Source organism: Triticum aestivum, chromosome 7A (assembly GCF_018294505.1).
Source record: "Triticum aestivum cultivar Chinese Spring chromosome 7A, IWGSC CS RefSeq v2.1, whole genome shotgun sequence".
Lineage (NCBI taxonomy): Eukaryota > Viridiplantae > Streptophyta > Magnoliopsida > Poales > Poaceae > Triticum > Triticum aestivum.
The window spans coordinates 323,527,496-323,541,822 of NC_057812.1; positions in this window are offsets into that span (position 1 = coordinate 323,527,496).

A 14,327-nucleotide genomic window follows, 5' to 3' on the forward strand; every position below is an offset into this window, starting at 1 on the left:
GGGGGCCCAAGCGGAAAGCGGGGGCAGCCGCCCACTTGTCACTTCTTGGAACCGTGACGTAAAACCACTCCCGTTGCCATAATTTGGACACCTCTGGAAAGGAACCTTTCGGGCACGGAGCTCCTGCCATCTTGTCTATTGACGCGCCTCCGCACGCTGCATGTTGCCCCTCGATCATCTTCGGCTTCACTTCAAAGGTCTTGAGCCACAGGCCGAAGTGAGGGGTAATGCGGAGGAAGGCCTCACACACGACAATAAATGTCGAGATGTGGAGAAAGGAGTCCGGAGCTAGATCGTGGAAATCTAGCCCGTAATAGAACATCAAACCCCTGACGAAGGGATCCAGAGTGAGGCCTAGGCCTCGGAGGAAGTGGGAGACGAACACGACGTTCTCGTCGGGTTCAGGAGTGGGGACAACCTGCCCTCGAGCAGGCAGCCGATGCAAAACCTCGGCGGTCAGGTATCTGGCCTCCCTCAACTTCTTGATATCCTCTTCCGTGACGGAGGAGGGCGTCCATCGGCCTTGAAGGCTGGATCCGGACATGATTGAAGATCCGGAGCAGTTGACCTGGGCTTTGGGTGTTAGAACTCGAGGCGGGGGAGGGGTTCGATTGAGCACGAGAGGGAAAAAGCGAAAACCTTGTCCCTTTATAAAGAGGGTGAATATCAAGCATCCTCTCCGTAGCCGTTTCGGACTTACCTATAATCTAGGAGTCCTAGACACGGTTGGGTTACCCATGACCGTATTAATGAGAATCCCATAATTGGGGGAACGCGATCTCTGCTTTGACAAGACGTGTCAAGAAACCGCCTCACGTTATGTGTGGAGCTGGTTGAAGAAAAACAGTTTGAATAATCACCAGGCCATGACATAACGTCGTGCTGCCAAAACAAGTCAGCAAATTAGATTTGCAAAAATATTATTCTCTCTACGGTGGTATGTGGAACTTATTTTACAGAGTAGGACACTATCCTTGTATTCAAATTCTTCCGTGGTGTATTCGGAGGAGGAACCCGCCTTGCAACACCGAAGACAATACTGCGCGCCGGACTCATCGTCATTGAAGCCTGGTTCAGGGGCTACTGAGGGAGTCCTGGATTAGGGGTCTCCAGACAGCCGGACTATATCCTTTGGCCGGACTATTAGACTATGAAGATACAAGATTGAAGACTTTGTCTCGTGTCCGGATGGGACTCTACTTGGCGTGGAAGGCAAGCTAGGCAATAGATATGGATATCTCCTCCTTTGTAACCGACCTTGTGTAACCCTAACCCGCTGTGTCTATATAAACCGTAGGGTTTTAGTTCGTAGGAGAACATACAATCATACCATAGGCTAGCTTCTAGGGTTTAGCCTCTCTGATCTCGTGGTACATCTACTCTTGTACTACCCATATCATCAATATTAATCAAGCAGGACGTAGGGTTTTACCTCCATCAAGAGGGCCCGAACCTGGGTAAAACATTGTGTCCCCTGCCTCCTATTACCATCCGACCTAGATGCACAGTTCGGGACCCCCTACCCGAGATCCGCCGGTTTGGACACCGACATTGGTACTTTCATTGAGAGTTCCTCTGTGTCGTCGCTGTTAGGCTTGATGGCTCCTACTATCATCGATAGCAATGCGGTCTAGGGTGAGACTTTTCTCCCTGGACAGATCTTCCTATTTGGCGACTTTGCACTGCGGGCTAATTCGCTTGGCCATCTGGAGCAGATTGAAAGCTACTGTAACACCCCGGATGTAACTTTCCCAATTTGTACTCCAACTCTTGCCGTTTCCGGTGTTAAGTTATTTTATTTTCTCGGGTTCGGGTTTTTGTCTCCGTGTGTTGTTGTCATTGTCATGCATCTCATATCATGTCATCATGTGCATTGCATTTGCATACGTGTTCATCTCATGCATTCGAGCATTTTCCCCGTTGTCTGTTTTGCATTCCGGCGCTTCGTTCTCCTCCGGTGGTCATTTCTACCTTTCTTTCATGTGTGGGGATTAAAAATTTCTGGATTGGACCGAGACTTTCCAAGCGGCCTTGGTTTACTACCGGTAGACTGCCTGTCAAGTTTTGTGCCATTTGGACTTTGTTTGATACTCCAACGGTTACCCGAGGGACCGAAAAGGCCTCGTGTGTGTTGCAGCCCAACACCCCTCCAATTTGGCCCAAAACCCACCAAAACCTTCTCCATCATCTAGAGCGTTCGATCACGATCACGTGGCCGAAAACCGCACCTTATTTGGACTCTCCTAGCTCCCTCCACCTCTATTTAAAGGCCCATCCTCGAAAATCTCGGATCCCCTCCTCGAAACCCTAAAAAAAATATCTCCTCCGCCGCCGCTGGACACGTCCGAACAGAGCGGACGTGTCCGCCCACCGCCGCCGACCAATCCGCGCATGCCACATGTCCTGGGCGGAGCCCACTTCGCCGCCGACCGCGAGGGCCCGCCAGGCCCGAGGCCGGCCCCCGCGGCCCATCCGCCGCGTGCTGCCAGGCCTCCTCTCCGCGCATCCGCGCCCCGCCGCCTCTTTGCTCGCCGTCGCCCTCAACGCCGACGTTCACATAACACCACTAGAGGAGAGACAACATACATCTCATCAAAATATCGAACGAATACTAAATTCACATGACTACTAATAGCAAGACTTCTCCCATGTCCTCAGGAACAAACGTAACTACTCAAAAAGCATAATCATGTTCATAATCAGAGGGGTATTAATATGCATATAGGATCTGAACATATGATCTTCCACCAAATAAACCAACTAGCATCAACTACAAGGAGTAATTAACACTACTAGCAACCTACTAGTACTGAGGGAGTCCTGGATTAGGGGGTCTCCGGACAGCCGGACTATATCCTTTGGCCGGACTATTAGACTATGAAGATACAAGATTGAAGACTTCGTCTCGTGTCCGGATGGGACTCTACTTGGCGTGGAAGGCAAGCTAGGCAATAGATATGGATATCTCCTCCTTTGTAACCGACCTTGTGTAACCCTAAACCACTCCGGTGTCTATATAAACCGGAGGGTTTTAGTCCGTAGGAGAACATACAATCATACAATAGGCTAGCTTCTAGGGTTTAGCCTCTCTGATCTCGTGGTAGACCTACTCTTGTACTACCCATATCATCAATATTAATCAAGCAGGACGTAGGGTTTTACCTCCATCAAGAGGGCCTGAACCTGGGTAAAACATTATGTCCACTGCCTCCTGTTACCATCCGGCCTAGACGCACAGTTCGGGACCCCCTACCCGAGATCCGCCAGTTTTGACACCGACAAGTATCAATCCCGGACTTGGAGACAAGAATTGGATACAAGAGATGAACTAGGGTTTTGAGAGGAGATGGTGCTGGTGAAGATGTTGATGGATATTGCCCTCTCCCGATGAGAGGAGCGTCGGTGATGACGATGGCGATGATTTCCCCCTCCCTGAGGGAAGTTGCCCCGTCAGAACAGCTCCACCAGAGCCCTAGATTGGTTCCGCCTCGTGGCGGCGGAGTTTCGTCCGAGAAGATGGCTTATGATTTTTTTTCTCATTGAAAGACTACATATAGCAGAAGATGGTCATCGGAGGGCCACCAGGGGGCCCACAAGGTAGGGGGGCGTGCCCAGGGGGGGTAGGGCACGCCCCCACCCTCATGGGCAGGGTGTGGCCCCCCTGGTGAACTTGTTGCGCTCTGTATTTTTTATATATTCTGAAAACGTCTTCCGTGAAGTTACAGGACTTTTGGAGCTATGCAAAATAGGTCTCTAATATTTGCTCCTTTTCCAGCCCAGAATTCCAGCTGTCGGCATTCTCCCTCTTTATATAAACCTTGTAAAATAAGAGAGAATAGGCATAAGTATTGTGACATAATGTGTAATAACAGCCCATAATGCAATAAATATCGATATAAAAGCATGATGCAAAATGGACATATCAGTTGCTTCAATGTCAAGTGTTTATTCCATACGTTTTCTAAGAGGTGTTCTCATATTTCTATGTGGATGCTAATCCGTCATGATCATTGAGATTGTCATGTCAATCCTTTTCAACTGGCGTGTTTTTCTTCAAGTGGATCCGATCATTTCAACATTCGCAAGATCAACTCTAAGTATTCTCAACGGTGTTTGTTTCATTCGTCCCAAGTTGTCTTTGTTTTTCCCACCCTCCCACCCTTTTTCTTCAAGGACTCGGATTTCTTAATAAAGTATCCATCTTATTCATGTGAAGTCTCTTCTTTCTTTCCTTTCAATGTTCTTATCCAGTGATTCTCAGGAAGATACTAACGGAGTTTCAAGTTATCATTCTTCGTTGTCTTATCTTCTCCGGTGGATTTAATGCAATATTTCGGTGTTGACCATATCCTTTTTCTCGTTTCAAATGCTTTCCCATGCCGTTGCACCTCTTAATCATTCCCCGCTTGCTATTCAATTCTTCCAAAGTGCTGAAGATATCTTAGGAGATTCACGTTTCCATTGCTAATTCACTTAAGCTATTTTGAGGCTGTTATCTCATTCAAGCCATTTAATTCAACCGGCGCAATCTCCCTTTCAAGCAACCATTCAACGGTGTTTCTTTTGAGTGGGCCCTAACCCACATGTCGTTTTCTAGGATCTTACCTGACTCTTCTAATTTTACCGGAGCTATTCTCAAATCTTTCAAAGTTTGACGTAAGAATGAATTATCATCAGTCAGTTGGTTTCTCCAAGATCTTATAACTCTTTTCATTCTTGGCTCAACCTCTTCGCTTTTCATTCTCCCAGAGTATCTCAAAAATTCATGGTGGTGTTTCTCATCGTCATTCTCAACATTTGAAGACTGAAGAAGAGTTTTTCCTCCAAATCTTATCCATTCTCTAAAAGATTCGTAGTTCAAGCTTGATGCCATGCGCTCATAATTGTTTTCTATTGTGAGAATGCTCTTCACCCATCCGGAGCAATTCAAGAGTCTTTTCAGTTTGTTTCTCCGAAGGCCATCATTTCGGGCTTATTCATTCTCAGCTTTCAGCTCTCATTCTCCAAACCTTACCGGTGCATCATTCAAGTATACTCTAGTGAGCTCATGATCTCTTCGTTCTCATGTATCTAAATTCTCTCAAGTATCTTCTTTCACTTTCTAATTCTTATGGTGATTCGTTCAAGAGTTCTCATTCTTGGTTATTATATCAATTTATTCGTTGTTTCAATCCTACCGGTGGTTCGTTGAAGACCTTCCTAAGTTTGCGCTATATCTGTCTTAATCCTTTTTATGAGAATAATTAGTATGCCAAATTCATTGCTTGTAAATTTATGAAGGATACGCATAACATAATTCTTATTCTTGCTTCATCCAAGTGATTGATTCATTCTTCCAGAGTTTGTTCACGATGAGTAAACTCTCGGTTCAAGTGCTTCATACTTTTCCCGAAGTTCCAAGATCTCTCACCTATATCACCATGAACATTCATCTAATCATTGCAAGGCTTCAATCTTATTCTTTTCATCCTTCACTTCTTTGTGAGCATTCCTTTGATTACCGGAGTTCTTCACGGAGGCTACTTGATGGTTCATCAAGGATTTAATTCATTCCTGAAGTGTTCATCGAGATTCTTTTTGAGGAGTTCAAACATTCTTCATCTTGCATTCCTAAGTGCAGTTCAATCCCTTCTCCCCTATCTTTTGTGGTGGTGTTATGTCATTTTGACAGTTTCCTTCATGTTTCATGATCGACAAGTTGTTCGAAATGACATATCCTAAATCCACCATTTACAGTTCAATCAAGACATCTTTTCAACCCATCACTCTCTTCCTTGGAGTTATCTTGGGTTATGTTTCACCTAAAGCTTTCCATAATGATTTTTGCTATTTATGGTGCTTATAAATGACCCAAGTTCTTCATTTATCCTCCCAGTGAAATAAGCTTCTCGTCTTCTTGTTGATATCAATCCAATCTTTTGTTTTCCGTAGTGGCAGAATTTCGCCTCAATTTTGAGAAGTTTTCCATAAGCCCACTACAAGCATATTCTTTTCATTCTTGATTTTCCAACAACCCCGTGCAATCCTTCTTTGCAAATATGCTTTTTCAAGCTCATTTGAGGTAGAAGATGTGGTTTTCTCCTCCGTTCTCTTAATTCCATTCTTACATTAATTCCGGAGGCATTGTATTGTTGCTATATTCACCCATCATCTTGTTTTGTCAAAGATCATGTTCTTTTCCTTGCTTATCCGTTTAGCAGGAATGTTGTGTCCTCTGCTCAAGTTCTTTTCATCTTATCAAGTTTTGCCTCCCTTCTCAACCGGAGTGCTGTCTGAAAATCTTTCTTACCCCTTGTGCCATTCTTTCAATAGTTTCGGAGGCAGTGTGTTGTTGATTTCGTCAAGTATCCTCTCTTCTTGCCAAAATCATGTTCAATTCCTTCCATTTTCAGTCAGAGTGTTGCTCAAATTATATCAATCTTATTCCTTCCTATCTTGTTTTAACCAGAGTGGTTACTTGTCCTTGTCGCTCGAGCCCTTCATTCATGTCTTTCAACCTACAAGGTTCTCGTAATGTTCCTCGTTCCTCTTTTCTAACGGATTGTTTTCAACTTTGTTCATCATCGTTGTTTTTTTTTTCTTTCAATTTGTTCAACCTCTCAAGGTTCGTGGTTTCACTAGTTTGTCCAAGAAGCAACTTAGTTTTACCTCTTCTCTTCCTCTTTTATTTTCTCTCCGGTGCCATCCTAGATCTCGGGTCGAGATCCTCTCGTAGTGGTGGAGTGTTGTGACACCCCAAGACCGATGCTCCAGACGGCTTCCATGTTTTTCGTTGTTGTCATGTGTTTCGTTTGTTTGTTGCTTTGCATCATAGCATCATTTGCATCGCATCATGCCATCTTTTTATCAAAGCTAACTAAAACTCAACTAAATAAATTGCATGGATCTTCGGTCCATTTAAACTGAGGGAATTCACATGGTGATTCTCTTTACAACATATCCTCCCAATATTAGGGAGCTATAATAAATATTCCATTCTTTTGGAATTAACCATAACACACTTGCAAATATTCCCCATGTCTTTTCTGCTTCAAGTTTGCTCCTCAAACTTAGCCCATAATTTCTTTCATCACTTTCCTGATCTCCACAAAAATTCCGAACATTTTTGGACTCTCCAAAAATGTTTTCCTAATTCAAACTTATTTGAATCACGTTCAAATATGTTCGAATGCAATCCTTCCAAGCGGTGCCAAATGCATTTTCTCAGAACGAACTCATTTTTATGAGTCCGAGAAATTTAACTGCATGCCCAAATTCTTTCTCTAACCCCCCCTTCCCCCCCTTTTCCTTTTTCTCCTCTCTATGCTTTCTGTTAAAGGGAATTGAGAGAGAGAGAGAGAGAGCAGAGCCCAGCAGGCCACGAGGCCCAGCAGAAGTCGACCCACCTAATCCCTAGGCCATCTACGCCTAGGTGCCTCCCTCTCCACTGGGTCGGCCTCCAAGGCCGACTCCCTGCTAACCCTATCCGCAAGAGAGGCCTCCGCTCGATCCAATCTCCTCTCGCTCCCTCACCGCCGCTAGCAGCACCGCACGCACACACGCATCGCTCCTTCACCCGATCCCCATCTCTCCCTCCACCCGCTCTCTTCCTCGTGGCGATCCCCGTGGCCAGGACCGACCCCCTCCTGTGGTGCCCTGCTCCTGTGCTCGTTGGGGCACCAGCAGCCAGCCCCGGCAAGCCCTGTGGCCTCCCATCGCTCCAGCCCTGCTGCTGACCAAAGCCACCGGAGCGTCGCCCGCCTTGCCCTCGCGTCTCCGACCTCCTCCTCGTCCTGCCATGGACGCCGAGCTCACAGCTCCATCCGCGCAGCCACCGTGCCCTGCTATTGCCGGAGCTCCATCCTGCCGCCTTGCCGTCTCCGTTCTCGTAGCCGGCCCCGCTTCACCTCGCTCCGCCTACTGCCCTGCCGGCCAGCCCCTGCTCCTGCTCGATCCTGTCATCTGTCACGCCACGGGAAAATCAGTTCCTCGGAACAGAGCTCCTCCTTCGCCACCTCGTCGTCCTCTTTAGCCGGCGCGCCATGCCCCGATGACCAGCAGGTCCCCAGCGCTGCCCCTCCCAGCCATCTCGCTGGCAAGCCCTCTGCGTCCTCCTCCGTCTCCCTCCGTCAGCTCCCCTGCCGGGCTCCTCTCCATGTGTGCCTGCAGCCCTGCACCGCGCCCTTTACCGCCATGGGCATTAACCACCGCTGCTTCGTCATCCTCTCGCAAGCCGTCATGGCAGGCAGGAACCCTGGATCCTCTTGCAGTCGATGTGCCCAGCTTTGGCCTCCTGTTCACGTTGACCAGGAGACCGCAAGAGACCTCTCTGTCGCCTATTTACATTGTTGGTCAACAGATTGATGCATGCCAAGTACTAGGTGAAGGAGGACCGCCAAGTTCGCCTTTCGATGTCTACGAAATCATCAAGTACCACGACGTCAAGTACCCTATGGATGCGCCAAGTGCCACGACGCCGCATAAATTTTCTCTTGAACGTGTACGACTACGTGGATTCGTCAAGACCCTCGTGTATGACTACACCCGAGGATGAGTCTAGTACCTCTACCGATGACCCGAACACTATGACTACATGTACCGCTACCGTCGCAAGAATTGAGACCGGCAAGTCCGAAGACGCAAGTACTACTCCGAACCATGTACAACTACCATCGCCGAAGACCCATGTAACGCAAGCGCCAAGTTCAACTACCGTCGCGTGAACCACTACTTCCCACAACGCCTCGAGAACGTCTACTTCCTCTACTTTGCACCGAACCCGAACCATCCCGTTTTGCACGCTTCGAAGGTATAACCCCGAGACGACGCCGTGGACCGAATGCATGTGTTGTATGAGATGCATGTTTGGGTGTTGTATCCTCCCGTGAACGTTAGTTGTTTCCCCCGCTTGGCATCGTCGTCGACCCGTGGGAACCCGGTTACCGGGAGCACCCCACCTTTTTCATCGCATGACACACTCCCGTCACTTCTTCTTTTGCACCGGCATCTCAATCGAGTTACCGGAACCGACATGTTGTTGTGGCATCATTTTCGGATTCGTTGCCGTGGCACCCCTTTCATTTTCGCCAGGATGACAAATGCTTCATAATATGCTCGTTATCATCTTCATGTCAACTTTTTCATAAATATTGCATAACACTTGAACATGTCATCCGCATCATGATAATAACATTTAAAAATGCTTAAATTGTTGCTTGCTTTAATATTGCTATTTTACATATGGGGATTTACCGGAATTGTTGTTGTTTCCGGCCTCATTTAAAATACCTAACTGTGTATTTTACTCATGTTTCACCTCTTGCCATGTTAACAACATGTAATATTGTTGAGTACATAACCGGGAGTGAACTAAATAAACGAATGTGGTGCTTCGTCAATATGCAACTCGTTGCATATTGAGCTCCACTTAATTTGTAGATTTGTTTGTTGCATATTGCCATGCCTCTTTAAATCGGACATGCATCATACTTGGTTGTGCATCATGCCATGTTTATGTGATGGTTGTTTATTATGCTGCTTGTTTCTTTCCAGGTTACTTCTCTCGTTAGCTTTGGTTTCGTTCTGGAGTTGTGAGGATCCGTTCGACTACGTCCGTTCATCTACTTCTTGGACTCGTTCTTCTTCCTTGCGGGATCTCAGGAAAGATGACCATACCCTTGAAATCACTTCTATCTTTGCTTGCTAGTTGCTCGTTCTATTGCTATGTTGCGATACCGACCACTTGCTATAACATGCCTCCCATATTGCCTTGTCAAGCCTCTAACACACCTTTCCTAGCAAACCATTGTTTGGCTATGTTACCGCTTTGCTCAGCCCCTCTTATAGCGTTGTTAGTTGCAGGTGAGGATCTAGTTTGTACCTTGTTGGAACTTGGATATTGTTGGGATATAATTATTATCTCTTATTTACTTCAATGCACCTATATACTTGGTAAAGGGTGGAAGGCTCGGCATTATGTCTGGTGTTTTGTTCCACTCTTGTCGCCCTAGTTTCCATCATACCGGTGTTATGTTCCTTGATTTTGCGTTCCTTACGCGGTTGGGTGTTATGGGAACCCCTTGACAGTTCACTTTGAATAAAACTCCTCCAGCAAGGCCCAATCTTGGTTTTACCATTTGCCACCTAAGCCTTTTTCCCTTGGGTTCTGCAGACTCAAGGGTCATCTTTATTTTAAACCCCCGGGCCAGTGCTCCTCCGAGTGTTGGTCCAAACTGGGCGATGTCCGGCGCCCCCTGGGCGACCAGGGTCTATGCCAACCCGACGTCTTGCCCATCCGGTGTGCCCTGAGAACAAGATACGTGCGACTCCTATCGGGATTTGTCGGCACATTGGGTGGCTTTGCTGGTCTTGTTTTACCATTGTAGAAATGTCTTGTAACCAGGATTCCGAGACTGATCGGGTCTTCTTGGGAGAAGGAATATCCTTCGTTGTCCATGAGAGCTTGTGATGGGCTAAGTTGGGACATCCCTGCAGGGTTTTGAACTTTCAAAAGCTGTGCCCGCGACTATGGGCAGATGGGAATTTTTTAATGTTCGGTTGTAGAGAACTTGACACTTAACTTAATCAAAATGAATCAACCGCGTGTGTAGCCGTGATGGTCTCTTCTCGGCGGAGTCCGGGAAGTGAATACGGTTCTTGGGTTATGCTTGAACATAAGTAGTTTCAGGAACACTTCTTGATCACTTATAGTTCACGACCGTTGCGTTGCTTCTCTTCTCGCTCTTATTTGCGTATGTTAGCCACCATATATGCTTAGTGCTTGCTGCAGCTCCACCTCACTACCCTTTCCTACCCATAAGCTTAAATAGTCTTGATCTCGCAGGTGTGAGATTGCTGATTCCTTGTGGCTCACAGATACTTCCAAACTGTTGTAGGTGCCGATGATACTAGTGGAGGTGACGCAACCGAGCTCAAGTGGGAGCTTGATGAAGATCTTGATCGTTGTTTGGTGTCTTTTCCGTTTGACCAGTAGTGGAGCCCAGTTGGGACAATCGGGGATCTAGCATTTGGGGTTGTCTTCTTTTATTTTGGTTCCATAGTCGGACCTTGATTGTATTCTGGATGATGTATGTATAATTTGTATTTGTGTGAAGTGGCGATTGTAAGCCAACTCCTTATCCCATTCTTATTCAGTACATGGGATTGTGTGAAGATTACCCGTCTTGCGACAAACCTACCATGCGGCTATGCCTCTAAGTCGTGCCCCAACACGTGGGAGATATAGCTGTAGTGTGGGTGTTACAAAGCGTACGTTGCGTTGTCATTCTGGTCGCGAACGTGTATGTACATACTGGTCGATCGGTCTGTCTACAGGATGCAGCGATGAACCGTGGCCGTGTAAGGAAGGGTACGTGTGGTAATCGAGGTGCGCACGTATGGTAGTAGAGGCATGCACATAGCATGTACACGTACGTACATCGGCCAGGGTGGAAGAAAGTAAATACGGCCACATACATACATACGGGCGGGGTCTCGAACGCCTACTCGCGCATATGTACGGCTAGATCTCGTGTACATGGTTGTGGCAGGGTCGGAATGGAGAAACTGCGTCGTCGTCGTGTTCATGGGGAGGCAACAGAATGCTTCATGTTCATCAGGAGGCAACGAAACGTGTGGGCGTTCTATGAACGGGGGTCCCCGGACTTGCCTGCCTGCGGCCCACAGCGTGGCCAAGCCAGCAGGCTGTACGGCCCATCTTCACCAACAAAGCATCCAAGACCCTCGCGAGGGTCCAAGCCTTGCGAGGAGGACGGCACAAGACCTCCTCTGGAGTAACCTAGCTAGCCAGGCTCACGAGGAGCGGAGATATCAAGGCAGGCCAAACCTCACGAGGCCCTCGTGACGTGAGCCATGATGAACGACACAAGGCGGGCGCCAGCGCGCGCAGCTTCCTTGTTTCCTCTTTGGTGCTAAGGAGGCCAGCGCAGGCGAAGAGTACCGAGGCATCAGGCAAAGGTTGCTATATTGGTGCAACAAGACCAAGACCAAGACCAGGAGGACGGCAAGACGGAGGTCATCGTGGAGCCCAAGACGGCGTCACCGCCAGAGCCTTTCGCATGAGAAGACCACTTTTGTCAGGATAGCTTGTACTAGCTGCCCCCCTTCAAATTGGCCCGCCATTGTTGGCTCCTTTCCCTCTCGATATTTGGGAAGAGGACCAGGGCCTATATAAGTAGAGCTAGCTACCATAGTAGGGCAATCTCATCTGATCTCTGATCTAATCTCTCTCATCACATCTTAGCTTGATCCAACCCGATCAAGAGCCTACTCACAAGAAAACCTCAACCTCAGGAGGCTGTTCTTCCCTTGTACTGTTCATCATCTGCCCTAGAGGCAATCCACCACCACCACCACACTGGAGTAGGGTATTACACCACAACGGTGGCCCGAACCAGTATAAACCTCGTGTCTTTCTGTGTTGCGAGTTCGTCGAGTTTGTCCGCGAGATCTTAGCGAGCTAGGGAGTAGATTGGTAGGAAGGAAAGACTTCGCGCGCACCCCACTGTTCAAACCTTAAGGGTTTGCCAGAATCCCACATCCGACATTTGGCGTGCTAGGTAGGGTGCGTCGTAGCTTCCCTTCCATCAGTTCATCGCTCCGTTGCTCCATCGTCTCCATGGCGGACGCTCGTCGTGCTTGAGCTGAGCGTTGAGCTGCCCTCACCACCCGTGTTGCTCAGATGCCTCCCGTCGGCTGGCCACATCGCCGTTCTCCGTCTCCCGCCGCCAACGTTGCCACCGGCCCGGCGGGCAACGAGCAACAGGCATCCTCGCTGCATCCTTTGGTGCGGCAGGACGGCCGCACCGCCACTCCATCGCTGACCCCTGCCGGTTCTTCGTCTCATGCGCACCATGCTCCCATGGAGGCACGGGCCGCGCACCTCGCGGCGAACGAGCTCCTGTGCTACTGCCCCGTCGACGACCTCTATGAGGAGTGGCTCGACCGGGTCGCCGAGCTCGTCCGCGCCGCAGGGGCTCTCCGCCGCCGTCCCACTCTCTACCTCCCCCTCAACCAGCCACGGGCGACGGGGCTCAGGGCATGCCTCCACCACCTCAGCCCCAAGACGGCGCCTTGGCACCAAGGCGCGTGGCTCCGTGGCGTGATTCGCCGCGCCCGGCGCCCACGCGTGAAGAGAGAAGCTGCCAAGAAATTCCGCGGCCGCGAGAAGCTGTATCTGCACTCCTCGTGCCACATCGCCAAGACCGCGCACCGCCCGCAGCGGTGCAGCACGGACCTCGTCAAGACCAAGCTCCACCACTGAAGCGGGCCCCAGCAACCACGGCTGGCTGCCGCGCCTTCACCCCCGAGCTGCGTAGCGTCGCCTGGCCAGGCAAGTTCAAGCCGAATCTGCCTCCTCGCTACGACGGTACCGCCGACCCCGCTGAGTTCCTGCAGCTCTATGAGCTGAGCATCGAAGCAGCCAACGGCGACGAAAAGGTCATGGCGAACTGGTTTCCCATGGCTCTCAAGGATGGAACTCACTCCTGGCTCCTGAACCTGCAGCACGGCTCGATCTCCTCCCGGGACGAGATGCGCGACCGCGTCGTCGCCAACTTCCAGGGCACTCGCGACCGCCCATCGGCCGCGGGTGATCTACGCCGCATCAGGCAGCAACCAGGAGAGACCCTCCAGAAGTACATCCAGCGCTTCAACAACACCCGCCTCAAGATCCCCAAGGTCACGGACGAGGCCATCATCTCCGCGTTCTCTGACGGCGTCCGTGACGTCAAAATGAAGGAAGAGCTCGCCATCCACAAGGAGCTCTACATCTCAGGAGCTGTTCAACTTGGCGACCAAGTGCGCAAGAGCTGAGGAGGGGCGCCTCTCTCTCCTTGAGCTGCCAGCCGTGGGCGCGGAGGAGAAGAAGGCCAAGGCCAAGGACTTGAAGCGCAAGGAGGCAGCTGTGCTCGCAGCGGAGCCCGACATCAAGCGGGGCAAAGATCAGCCCGAGTCATCCAAGAACGACCGACCATTCTGCACCTTCCACAACCTGAACACCCACAACACCAGCGACTGTCAAGAGCTCAGAGCCATACGAGAAGGACGCTACGGTCGACGCCCCGAGCGCAACGACCGGCGCTACGGCCGCGGAGGAGGACGTGGAGGCGGACGCTGGGATGACCGTGGCCCGCGCCAGGAGTGGCGTGACCGGCCTCATGAGGATTGCTGGCAGGACCAACCTCGCGAGGGCGCCTGGAGGGACCCGCCGCGTGAAGATCGCCCCCAGGGAAACGCCGTTCTTCCCCCGCTGCCGCCACCAAGAAGGAACGACGACGACCACCAAGACGAGGGGGCTAGGGGCTTCTAGGAGCCGCGTGCGATCGCCT